Source organism: Apteryx mantelli, chromosome 2 (assembly GCF_036417845.1).
Source record: "Apteryx mantelli isolate bAptMan1 chromosome 2, bAptMan1.hap1, whole genome shotgun sequence".
Classification (NCBI taxonomy): Eukaryota; Metazoa; Chordata; class Aves; order Apterygiformes; family Apterygidae; genus Apteryx; species Apteryx mantelli.
In genome coordinates this window covers 43,829,717-43,842,571 of record NC_089979.1, presented here as the reverse complement: position 1 = coordinate 43,842,571, position 12,855 = coordinate 43,829,717, and the positions used below count along the sequence as shown (strand labels likewise).

At 38.9% G+C, this 12,855-nt stretch overlaps 1 protein-coding gene across 1 annotated transcript in view; it reads right to left on the bottom strand.

The window, feature by feature from the left end:
- HNF4G (hepatocyte nuclear factor 4 gamma) overlaps positions 1-12,434 on the bottom strand; it is a 61,652-nt gene extending 49,218 nt beyond the window's left edge. Inside the window, exon 1 of the mRNA XM_067290567.1 lies at positions 12,195-12,434. The gene's annotated coding sequence lies outside the window, so the exon portion shown is untranslated. The remainder of the gene's footprint in view (positions 1-12,194) is intronic.
- Between the last annotated feature and the right edge of the window lie 421 nt (positions 12,435-12,855).

Here is a 12,855-nt window from a genome sequence, read left to right as displayed (position 1 = left end):
CTCTACAGTTAGAAAAGACTTGTCAGATAATAGTGCCTGTAGGTAATTTCTGCAATCAAGAAGAAGTCATTGATTGTGTCCATATGGTACCATTGTCAAAGTACAATCTATACAAGTCCATGCAATTGGATTGGAATTACATGCAAGGAGAGTTATCCCTGAATTAAAAAGTTACTGTGTTTTGCACAATAATTGTTAATCTTAAATAAAATAGTGGAACTCATTTTTGTCACAGTGATTTTAAACTGCTGTAACTCAATTAATTGAAGTTAGGTTAGCAAAAAAAAAAAAAATCAAGTATGCAGAATTGGTGTGAATGGTTCCCACATGATAGTAAACAGTGATGTACTAATAATAGCATACTGTAGTTTGATGCAGATGTCCTTACAGTCTCCATGACCAATAAAAGTTTCACAGTTTGCTGAAAAGCATTACTTAGAATTCTTTATTCACCTGCAAATAGGGTATGTTATTAAAAAAAAGCGATTTTTTGACTCTTCAGCTGGCCTTTTAAAAAATTAGGTTGCTCTTGAAAATTGCCAGCATTTCTCCATGGCTTTTCAGGGCTGTACCTCATTGTTAACAGGTTTACCCTGGTGTGACTCCTTAAGTGTGCATGTGGTATAGAATGAGATCTTAATGAACTTGGCAAGCTGCAACATATTAAAAATAACCTAAAATGCATATGCATACATTCATTTTAATACATATATATTTCTCTAATTCCTTCTACTTTCTCAATGCTGTACAGGAAAATAAATCTCCTGTTACTACTTTATCTGGAAAACAGTCATTTTTCATATCTCAGTGTTTTATTTTCTTCTAAGTAGAGAATCCTTCCTTTGTGGAGTCCTGCAAGGCTTAGTTATGAGCCCTCTATTCTGTTCTCTCCCATCACCTTGCTACTTCTTCTTAAGCATCTCACCTGAAGTCATGAGTCACCTGTAACTTAATCACTGTACTCACTTCAGTGATGCTTAACTACAGAGACCTTGCAATGGAGAGTTTTGCAGGCTTTGTCACATTTCAAAAATACCTTCACCTAGAAGTCCTCCACTTTTCGGTATCCGCTAGGACTGATGTCTAACCTGATATCTTCCCGGCCATAGCACGTCCAGCTGCTGGAAGCCAGTCACTCTATTATATTCCTTTCAAACACAGGATGGGGAAAGTAGAGCCTTTGGAAACAGACCGTACACACATCTTCCACAAATTTGTCATCTTGGAATTCATCTTTTTTTTCAATTCTGTTACATCTCCTTCTGCCCTAAACCCAAGCTCTCCAGTCTTACAATATACAGATTTTAATCCGCCCTTTAACATATAGAATGATGCTCCTGCTCCTCCCCCCAAAAATAAGTTACAAAGAAAGAATAAATTTCCTTAACATTCACCCTCTTCCTCTCCAAAGTATTTGCTTGGAAGTGCCACATTTTTTTATTCTACAACTGCCAACCAACCAGCAGCATTTAATATTCCACTTGCTTTGTTTGTGTCTTTAGCAAAAGCTGGTGGGCTACTCAAGAATAAACAACCAGAGAAAGCATATATGATCAGCTTTTGTACAGAAAAAAAATATATCTTTGCACTCTATTCTTATTTATTAGTACTAATGTCTATAAATAACTTGCCCAACCCTATCTTGATTCAGTAGGGTAAGGCAATCTTGAAGGAAGCAGCCAGCTATATTAGAAAAACAGGGGGGAAAATACATAATGGCAACAGTCAAGTTTTACCTTCATATAATGTAAATGATTTACAGTTTTGTTAAAATAAGTGTCCATAGTTGTTCTCCTTCTTCAGAGACACACATAGAAAGTTTGAAATTAGTTGTTTGAACACAGGTGTCAACACAGACAGAACATCTATCAAGTAAAACCTCTCAGTGTGGGCACAGAATGTGATAAAAAGCAACAGGACGAAACACAAAAAAATTACTCAAGAAACTTAAAATCTGCGTGATTCTTTCCTTCACTATAATCAACTTTGTTTCTTAGAATAGCTTAATAAACCTCTATTCTTTATTTAAATAATAGCCAAAAATAAATTTAATATGATATAAAATATATGTGGAACATCATTCCAAAGTGTTCTAAGTGGAGTTCCTAGAAACGAAGGAATTTGAAGAATCTGTTGCCAAGACCTAGACTAGTCAATAACTTCTTTCAATTTTATTTTAAATTTTATTATTTAATTTTAAACTTTACTTTAAGGACCTATTTAAAAATCCAAATCTTTAAATTATTTATTGCTTCTAGATTCATTTTGATGGGGATTATTCTAACAAATAAAATTTAGGTGAGCAAACAGCTTAATTTAGGTAAGTGAAATTCCTAAACACTGACTATCAGTGGGAAAGAAATATAAATATAGTAACAAAAAAATTATAAAAAGGAAGAACTGTTTAATAAAACAGCTATTAAAGGTATTTTTTTCCTTGCAACTATATCTAGTATAGCTCCATCTGCTTTGGCATTGCTGGACATTTTACTACATTAAAGAGTAGGTGCTGCTGTCCTTATAAGGATAGCAAATCTTATTTCTTTACACATTCATTACATATGACACTCAATATACTTCTAATTCAAATAATGCCTATCTTTGGTTTCTCTATAGGTCATCATCAATCCCATCCCATTTAATTCATTTGGCATAATTCCCACAGGGTTACTGCAAAGAACTCTGAAGATTCAGTATCATTAAAGGTTGACAAGTATGTATAAAAGTAGATGACCCTTTGTCCCACTGTCATCTGCTCAAAGAACTTCCAAAAAATGAAAGTTTTACATTAAAAAAATATATTTATATAACTTATTTATATATTTATATATTATATTAAAGTCAGTTTTATTCTTCCATGTCGCATGGTATCTTTCCTTTCAGGAACTCAATACCTTTTTCTTTAAATTTTTGACTGTGCTTAAGCAAAGGGCCTGTCTTTAAAACAATTTCCCTATGTATTCACATTAACCACCCACCTTCTAATGGACAATTGCACAGAATCCTGAGAAATGAATTTAATATAGTACATTTAGTTCCCATGAAAGCAATGTAGCAGATGAAATAAGGAAGAAATGTACTAGTAGTATCATACTACCGTACAGTACACTGTATATCATCACTAAGCATTTGACAGACCTCAGTTTGAGAACCACTGCTCTGTTCAACTCTAAACACAGGTATTTATAGACTAGCAAATACATGTAATATCATAAACATCCCCTTTGGTTGGAAAAATTAAATGAAATACCTTGTTTCACAGTAGGTGGCTTGTTTGTCTTCTTTATCTTTTGTTCTTTCTTAAATTGCAAGGCTAATGAGGCATATAAAAATGATTTTACATGGATTTAGGAAAAGCTGCAAGGCTCACTTTATAGGAAGGTTATTGATTTTCAACAGGAATCTAACTATGTCACATACTAATAACTGGATTAAATGTTTTGTGTCAGGGCAAGAAGGCAAGCAACTTGCAGACTCGTATTATGTGCAGATTTACCCCCAACTGTAGAAAATATACACTCAGCCAAATGCTTTATCTAAAGCTTGACATACACTACAAGTCATTCCCAGTGTTTCCACTTAGAAGGTGTCCTTGTACGTGCACAAGCTCCTCTTACAGTTCTAATATAACCTCATAGACCCTCTGGTCATGGCCGTTTCAGATAACCAACACTGGGCCTGACCCAAAATGACTTAGAATTTTGAGTTCAGTCAGGTTAGGACAGAATACAGAGAAAGAGGCAAAGATGAAGAGTTTGGGTTCTTTGGCACACTGAATCCAAACTCTGCATAGAGAGCATCTTAAGTAAAAATTAAGGATTCTTGCAAACAGCAGCCACTAGCAAGCCACAGATATCCTTGACATCTGAGAAAATAGATCTTGTCTCATTAAGGAGTACAGGACCTGTTGGATTCTTTATCTATCTAAGATCAATGGAGCATCTTTAATATTTCAGGATGATAAGCTGTGGTTGTGGTGGGCAGACGTATCCTTTGTGGAGAAGTACACCATAAAATCCATTTTCAAGATTTCTAAACTGTTACTGGGTTGAAGCCAGGGCTCCCTAAGGTTTCTACTTTCAGCTATACTGGCCTTAGGTAGAATAGAGCTCGTAGACTGAGAAATAGAAATCTATTACTTTGATCACCTACAATTACCAGACCAGGCAGGTAAAGAAGCCATTTCTATAGTGATGTCCCAGAGCACATCATCTTTCCAAGTCTGGTGATGTTTTTAGTCCTTACTAAACGGCAGCTTCCCCACATCTATGTAACTACATTATTTTGCTCAACTAATGAACTACATTTACATAAGGAGAGGTTTTCCTCAATGACCTTCCTATTAAAGCAGACTTTTAACAAGTGCCTTGTTGACTTGAACTGCCCTACAGTGCTGTTTTTCTTCCTCTTATGGAAGTTAAACTTATGGAAGTTAAAGAAACTGAGGCTACTACATTCAAAAGGAGATCCTAAAGGGTTAAAATCGTTGCTGTAATCTTGTAGGTATGTTCTTCCAAACAGTCAGAGCTGTGCTCATTTTCTACCTTTGCTATTAATACATGTATCAATTTCAGAATACTCATTTGCACTCTGTGGTACCATAGAAACTTGGGAATGATCACTGGGAGGGTTTTTCATTTTCTACCTTCTTTCAGCTTCAAATACATCTTGGGAAATAAATTACTTGACCTATTGGATTAAAAAAAGATTAAAATTCCACTATTAAGTTCAGTACTAACAAAATTTATAAGGAAATTTTTGTTAAAATTTGAATTCCTTTCTCAGCCAGAACCTGCAACTTGCTACATTTCATTGCCCTTGAAATGTAAGCCTATTAATTTAAAGTTTCCCATATTTGCTATATTATTAAAGATATTTTTATTGACTTGCTATTGGAAAGATTACTATAGTGGAGATGTTTGTTCTCCTCTTAACCACTAATCAACGTGCTGTTAAAAATGTGAAATGAGTTGCCCTCCGTCAGTTTTCGAGTAGGCAAATACCCATCCACCAGTGTAGTTCATTCATTTGGCAAGAAGAGAAATGACTGCTTTTTCTGACAGAACAATTTGTTCAGGTCTGGCTGCAATGCTTTAAAACAGCAGCCTCAGCTTTCCTCAGAAGTGACCATTCCCTTCAGCGGGGACAGCAGAGGCAGGTATGCACCTGGACCTCCGGTTCAACATCCACTAGATCAATGCAAGCTGCCCTGTATTCACCAATTTAAGCTACTCTCCCAACTGTGGACAAGGACTTGTACTAATTCTGTTACTTTTGTTATAGGGACAATAACCTTCAGGAGAGGTGGGAGATGAAGTGGACAAGCAAGTGGCAATAATGCCTTAACCTGCCTCGGTTATTTCAGCTGAGTCTGAAAATGGAAGTGAATTGTGTCAGCCTGTGTCAGGAAGCTCCTGCTGTTTCTTCTTGGCTTTTATTTACCTGCGAAGAAAGGTATCTGAAAAAAGCCTGACAAATTTGGCTGGGCAGATGTATCTCAAACCAATCCAAAAGCTCAAGCCAAACTTGTGTTCTGCAAAGTCCAGAGTGCACCTATTTTATATGTAATATGGACTGTACCTTCCTGGGAGCTGAGGCTCTGTTTTATTCCATTTATGTTTTACACTCAATGCTGAATAACAGTAGTAAGGAGATATGGACCCAGTAACTGCTTTTTTAATGAGATCTGTTGTTTTCATCTTGACTTGCTTTAAACCAAACCAAAACAAAAAAGAAAATAAGCAAAAGAAAATACACAAAGTTAGCCTAATACATTTGGAATTAGCCAAATACATTTTACGTTTTTACAACTGTAAGAACTTCACCATAATCCTGCTGCTACTTTTTGCCATTTGGGGAAAGTCCAGTGTAAGACCGCCTTTTTTTGTTTGTTTTATTTTTGCAGATGGGGGGTTGCCTTTGATATAATGACTAGGCTTACCATGTAAGCTGGGCGTCGACCCCAAATTCTTAAAAGGACTAGTGTGAATTCCTGTAATTTATCTACAGGATTCTGCAGTGAAAGATAGAAGTGTAAATCTCATACTAAAACTTAGTATGCCTTTCTTAGCTTATTAATTTGTTCACTCTTATTGTCATGGCTAAAATTACTCCTGTCATAATACTCAAATCTAAAGTTCTGCCTTAAATGTACGTCAGATCAAGTTCTGGCACTTCAAAACTGTCTGAAAATAAAAAAGCATTGTCTCCATGTCTCCCTAAACCACTTATTAAAATTACATATTTAATATTAATATAAAAAGTCAGTGAAGCTCAAAGAAAGAGCCAGATAATAAGGGGGGGGGGGAAATAAAGTTAAAAAAGAAAGTTAAAAGCAATAACATAATATAAGACACTGTTAAAGTGAACTGAGACAAGAGGCTTGGAAGACATTAAAGGCTCTTTAAAAATGTAAATCTCTTTGAAATGTTTTGAATTTGGACATTAAAAATGGGAATATCACTGTTCTCCCAAAAGACAACAAGGAGAATACACACACCTATTATGCAGACAATGTCTACCACCAAAATCAGATCTAGAAGTAAAAACTATGTTTTGTTTTCACTATTAGTAAGTAAAAAAAAAAAAAAAAACCTTTCATTTTGATGATGGCAAGGTAAGAACTACCTTAAGACCATAAGACCAGAAACACCATAAGACCAAAGGGTAACTGACCAGAAATCATATGAAACTACTGATCTGGCCTGCAACATAAGAGGTAGCTAACCAACCTAACACAGTCATGGCATGCCTACCAAACAGTCCAATAGAAAAGACTCCGTTCAACTTATTTGAGAAACCACTGACACTGATGAATAGTAAATGGTTTACAACCACTTGAAATGAAATACAGAACTTTTCTGCTCCATGCAGCTCTGTTGAAATCTGTCCCAGACTGATAATGAACTGATTTTATGGTATCTAATGCTTATGTGGTAACTTGAATAATGTTATCGTAGCTCTGAAATTTTAATGAAAGAAACATCACTATACAAAAAAACAAATATAACTTGCATCTGTGCTGAAATGTCAGCATATTGGCCAAGGATGTTATAGATGTTATTCTCCCTTATGAGAAGAATCTCCAAATCTGAAATGAAATATCTGGTGAGGTATTATAAACAAACTATATACTGCTGCTACCCTGCCCCAACTTTTACCTGATCTATACTGAATAAGTACAAAAGTTTTGTGTTTTTTTAATTTTAAATCAGTTCACTTAAACCTTTAACTGCAAAAAAACTACAACTGTTTTGTATCCCTTGTTTGGCAGTTAGAAGTGGGGGAGTAATAAATAGAGTAAATGCTTAGCAATTAGGTGAACAAAATGCTATCAATTCATAAAATCATAATTTTACTGTTGTAACTTCAATAGCAGGTACAAAGCAACACTTGACTACACCTATCAAGTGCACACAGAAGACAGTAGGTGTTAACATGCAGTGACAGTGTGGTCACCGTCTGACTTCTCTGAGTACTCTCTAGTTCTCTACTGAAGGAATTTCATCTGTTAATACAATGGCAACCTGACATTTTCCTTACAAGAGGAATAGATACGATTATTCTGAAGAGCACATCAAAAGACACTGTCTACAAGATAATTTTGGGCAGGATTCTAAAAAGGGCGGTATGAATAGGAACCATCCTTTCCATGAGAATCATCAGTTCTAATAAAAGAAAATCTCTGGCTGCTAGAGGCACAAAATGCCCTGAGATCTGTGCAGAAACATGATTCTTGCAGTGAGCAATCTTCAAGTATCTGGAACAGCTCTGAGAGTATAAGCTGGTCCCATTCAGTGCCCAGTGCTGATACTCTAAATGTCAACAATTAATGAGTTAATGCCTTGTTTAAAAAAGACTAGGGAAGTTCAAAGATCTGCATCAGTTACTGTAAGTAAGGACCATTTTGATTAACAAGTAGCTGGTTACTGATGGACAGTGTAACTAGCTTTTCCTCAGCCAAGCAGAAACCAGGTTCAAGTAGCCTAGCAACCCTATATAAAAATGATCAAAGGGATTCTCATTGCAACACTGTCATAGATGCACTATCATTTGTAAGCCGAATCTTATTTGCCTTTTCATGTAGGTGGAACTTATTCTTGGGCACAGTTCAGAGCATTTATTACTACCTCTCCGTCCCTCTCCCACCTGAGCCTAATCCCTATGTTCGGCCAGGTATTTTCACACATACACATTGAGAAATCCTCTTCTGTCGGAGAATTAAATACAATTATAAAAGAGAAGTCTAGGGGCAAACTTTACCATGCTAGGAATAGATAGTGGAAACAGCATTATTTGTATAGGTCTATTGCAGTCAGATTCCCAGATACGCAGGCGGCAAAGAAAATTCACACAGCACCTTGTATGCTGCTAACTGTAATGTATGTCCTTGTTGCTTGGATACCCCTAGTGAATTACCAAGCAAGGGTGCAAGTCTCTTTTCTAGACAATATTAGATAAAAAATCACAACCTACTACTTCATAACATGTCGAAGATGCACGTGGAGGCTTCTTGCACCATTGCCAGCCAAGTGCCATAAAGAGACAGATCTAGCCTTGAGAATTTTAAATCTTGTGGGTTGCCGTGTCATGTTATGAACTAGATCCCATACAATTCATCACCCAAGTTGCAGAAAAATAGTTCAAGAACTCAAAATAATGAATTCTGTCATTTCCAATAGAAGTGTGAAGGGAGAATTATGAATGAACCTTTTAAAAACACATATGTGGAGGGAGATTGCCCTTCTACAAAATGAAAGCAGCAGGCTTCCATTTAAATGGCTGAATCCTGAAACTAAGACCTTTCCTTTTCAATTAACTTGAATTGACAATTGAGAAAGATTTGAAAATGTTGTTGGAGCCTTTCAGTTTGATAGATCTCAGCTCTGACATTGCGCACAGCATTCTGACCTGATTTTTAGGATGTGCTGTTTTAAGAGTGAAAATTTGAAATGAAAAATATTTGACTGAATCAAACCTGTTGAAAGACAAATGTCTTTAAATATCTTAATCTGTTAGAAAAACATTTTCCATATTTTCTTGTTGTATGTTACATAATGCATCATTCATTAAGATAAATTAAAAGCTAAGAATCATGTCTTCCTGTAATGTTATATTATGTTGCAGCAATATTTTTGTTGTGAAATTCATTTCTGTCTCTTATAAGACAGTTAACTGTTTACCACAAAAGTAAAACATTTCTTTATATGCAAAAATAGTCTATATTACCAGTGGAATAATGTAATTATCTAACATCAAATACCTCATAACAACACGACACAGCATAGGCAAATCAAACTAATTTTCAGGCTTAATATCAAACAATGCGGATTGCTTCATTCACTTTTTAACACACAAAGGGAGCAAAAGAAGGATTTCCATACAGTTGAACCACTTAATTAAATAAAAGATGAAAACAAATTAACCAATATTTCATAGCTCATGAGCAAGAAACAGAACTTTAAAATTATTGAGAAGTGAGGTTGAGAGATCCGGCACTGAAAAAAATGCATTTATCAATGAATAGATGGAGTACATTGCCCTTGTTACTTGATAGATGTAAAAGCATAAGCTGTTCAACTCAGAATGAAAACATTATAGCACTGATTGAGCCTTAACTCAGCTGTGAATTATTGTTGTTGTTGTTATTGTTATAATAGATTTAATCCCAAATAAACAAAAACAACAAAAAAAGCTAATTTTGCTGAAACTCCCATAGTCCTGAGGGTTAGTAGAATCTTTTCAGTGTGGAGGGAACAATTGTAGGGTAGGGTACTGCATTACTAGTTTTGAATTTTTTCAAGTTTTTTTTTTTTTAACTGATGAGATCTAAAAAAAGAATTAGTATTGTTTCAAGTAATGTTTCATTCCTTGTAGCTGATGAAAAGCCAATGCAAAGGGATGCATATGACTCTAGATTTACAAGTAACACTAAAGATATGTTCTGCAGCCCATTTTTCCACCCTGAAAGGTCTGGAGAGACAACAGGAATTGGTGATACCCACCCTGTGGTAATATCAAGCCAATATGCACCACATAGAGAGCAGTTCTGTAGCAAAGTTTGAAGCAGACGTCATGTCCAGAACAAAGACCAAATTTTAATATTTTACTGGTGCAATTTCTTGCTAAACTCAATGGATTCAAATAGGAAACGATCCAGAAATTCGAATTTGGCCAACCAGTACTAGGCCATCTTCTGGGGAATGGGAGTGACAGAGATGGGTTTCTACTAGTGTGCCTTTAAAAAGGAGCTGGCCTGGAACTGATTTAGTGATATGTGGAAAATAGCAGTCAGCATCAGGGCTGCCCTAATTCACACTTGACCATTCAAGCACTCATATATTACCAGATATTGCCAAACCACAGGAATACCTTTGTTGCGCGTCAGTGCCAGCTCAATGCCACATGAAGCTTTCCCCAATATACTGCACATCGGTATTTGTAATAGCCATCTGGAAATGCAAGTTGGACCTCTGCATTGTTCTAGTTTCATAGTGACTCTACTGAGCGCAAAATTTGGCCTATGATGTTCCTCTAGGTATGAAAGATAATTTGGAAGGAAAGTTATGCTTTGTATGAAGGAATTAGTTCCAGGAATGTTGCTCCAAATGTGTGAGCTGCTAAAATGAATCCTGATCTTGTCCTACACCTGCTTTTTTTTTTTATGTATTTTATTTTGTTTTTCCTCTCAAAGCCTCAGAGAGACTCAAGGATGATGGGAGGTGTGAACAAAGTTAGAATAGAGCATTTTAAGCATTTTTTTTCCTTTTTCCCTTTATCATATGACTAGAAAAAAGGAGACAGGTAAAGAATGAAATGACCAATCTAGCCTTCACAATATTTGAAAAACACCTGTATGTATATAAATATTTCATATTCCTCCTATATAAGTCAAAAGACCTACTGTTCTTAAGGAACATGGAGAATTACATAGCACATTGTAGTTTTCTCAGGCATGTAAGAGACTCAGGGACTCGGAAAGCTGTGTAGCATAATCAGTCATTCACTAAGTGAGCTTTAACAAAGTCAGCAGCAATAACAATAGAGATGTCACTTTAAACTACTCTACTGTCTTCTTAATATGGATGAGAAATCACAATAAGCCAAAGTACAGGCAGCATTGTACAGAAAATGGCCTACACAAAGGAAAGTTCAATTTAAGATAACCATGGTTTATTATGGGGTACTATTTGCTATTGCATATGAGACTAGTTGTTTTAAAATACTGTTATCATTGCAATCTACTGTCTATTTCAGATGTTTGACTACATCTCCCATGTCAGTGTACAGGAGCAGATGTTAGGCTCACAGGCTGAACTACTTCCTCCAGCAGGTTGGCTTCTGTCAAAGTTACAGAAGTACTCTGTAAACTGTGCACCTGTAACAGTGTAAAAGCAGCACAGACACTGCTGGATCTGTATACAGAATTCATCCTTGACTTGTCCTTTTAATTTTTTTATTTTTTGGTTGTCCCCTCCCATTGGCCCCAGGGAAGTATTCCAGGATTCCCTAACAAGGTGTCTAGCAATGGCCAAGTACTATTGCTAGGAAGAGCCCTACAATAATACATCCACCTGCTGCACAGGTAATCATGAGGGTGGGGGCGGTGAGAAATAAATAGGGGAGGCAGAAGCAGTCTTTAAAAAAAATCTTCCTAAACCTGATGTAAACCTGGGGCTTCACCTGCTGAAGTGTCACAAATACCTGCACAGCACCAGGGAACACCACGCCGCGGTCGGCAGGAAGCAGGCCGCCGTCTGGGGTGCAAAAGTGCAAACCGTAGGCTGGGCTTTCCCGCGGGGCGCCACGCCACACTCCCGTGGCCTCGTCCCACAGACAGAGCTCCGGCCACGAACACACCCACCCGGGGACCTGCTCCGGGGCGCTGACAACACAGGCACGTGACCAAAAAACCCCCCCAACAGTATGAAAGTGTGTGTGTGTGTATATATATATTATATATATATATATATCTGTCTGTATGCATAAGTATATAGAAAATAAATAAATAAATAAATCCTCGGAAGCGGCTGTTGTTCGTTCTCACGCGATCCGGGCCAACCTTCCGCAGCGGGGAGCTTTGCTCCCGAGCGGCTCGGGCCGCAGCGGCGGGCGGGGGCCGCGGCGCTGCGCGTGGCTGCGCGGCGCTCTGTCACTCACTCACCGCCGGCGCCGCCAGCCCGAGGGAAACTTACCGGCGGGGCAGCGCCGTCCCTCGGCCTCCGGCGCCGCGGTCGCAGCTCAGGGCGGCGGCGGCCGCCGCGGCATCCCCCGGGCCGCCTGCCTTCCCCGCGCTCCCCGGCTCCCGCGGGCGTCCCGGCGCTGGGCTGCGCGACTTGTTTGGTGTCGCTGGCACCGTCTTTACCATATGCTGTAGCGGCAAGGAGGGGGAGGAGAGAGAAAGTGTGTGTGTGTGTGTGTGTGTGTGTATGGGGGGGGGGAATTAACTTTGCTCAGTGGCGACAGGGCAGCAGCCTCAGCCCAAGCATCGGATCGATTTACTAAACAAACTGAAACGTGGGTGGGGATGTTAAACAGTAACCAGCAGCCTCAATGAAAACTGAAAGCTGCTGCCGACAGCGGGTTGCCCTGCGCGCACCCCGCGCCGCGCCAGTGGGCGGACGGGCAGGGCAGCCCCGGCCCGGCACGGCCTGGTCCGGTCCGGCACGGCCCCAACCCGGCGCAGCTCCCGGCCGCGGTGAGCTCGGTGCGGACGGCTGGGCCGCACCTGCGCGGCGTGCGCCCTCCCGGCGGGCCGGGCCGGGCCGGGCCGGGCGGCGGGGCTGGGGCCCCCCGCACCCCCGCCCGCGGTGCGCGGTGCGCGGACACGTGCGGCCCGGCCGCCGGCGCCTCCGC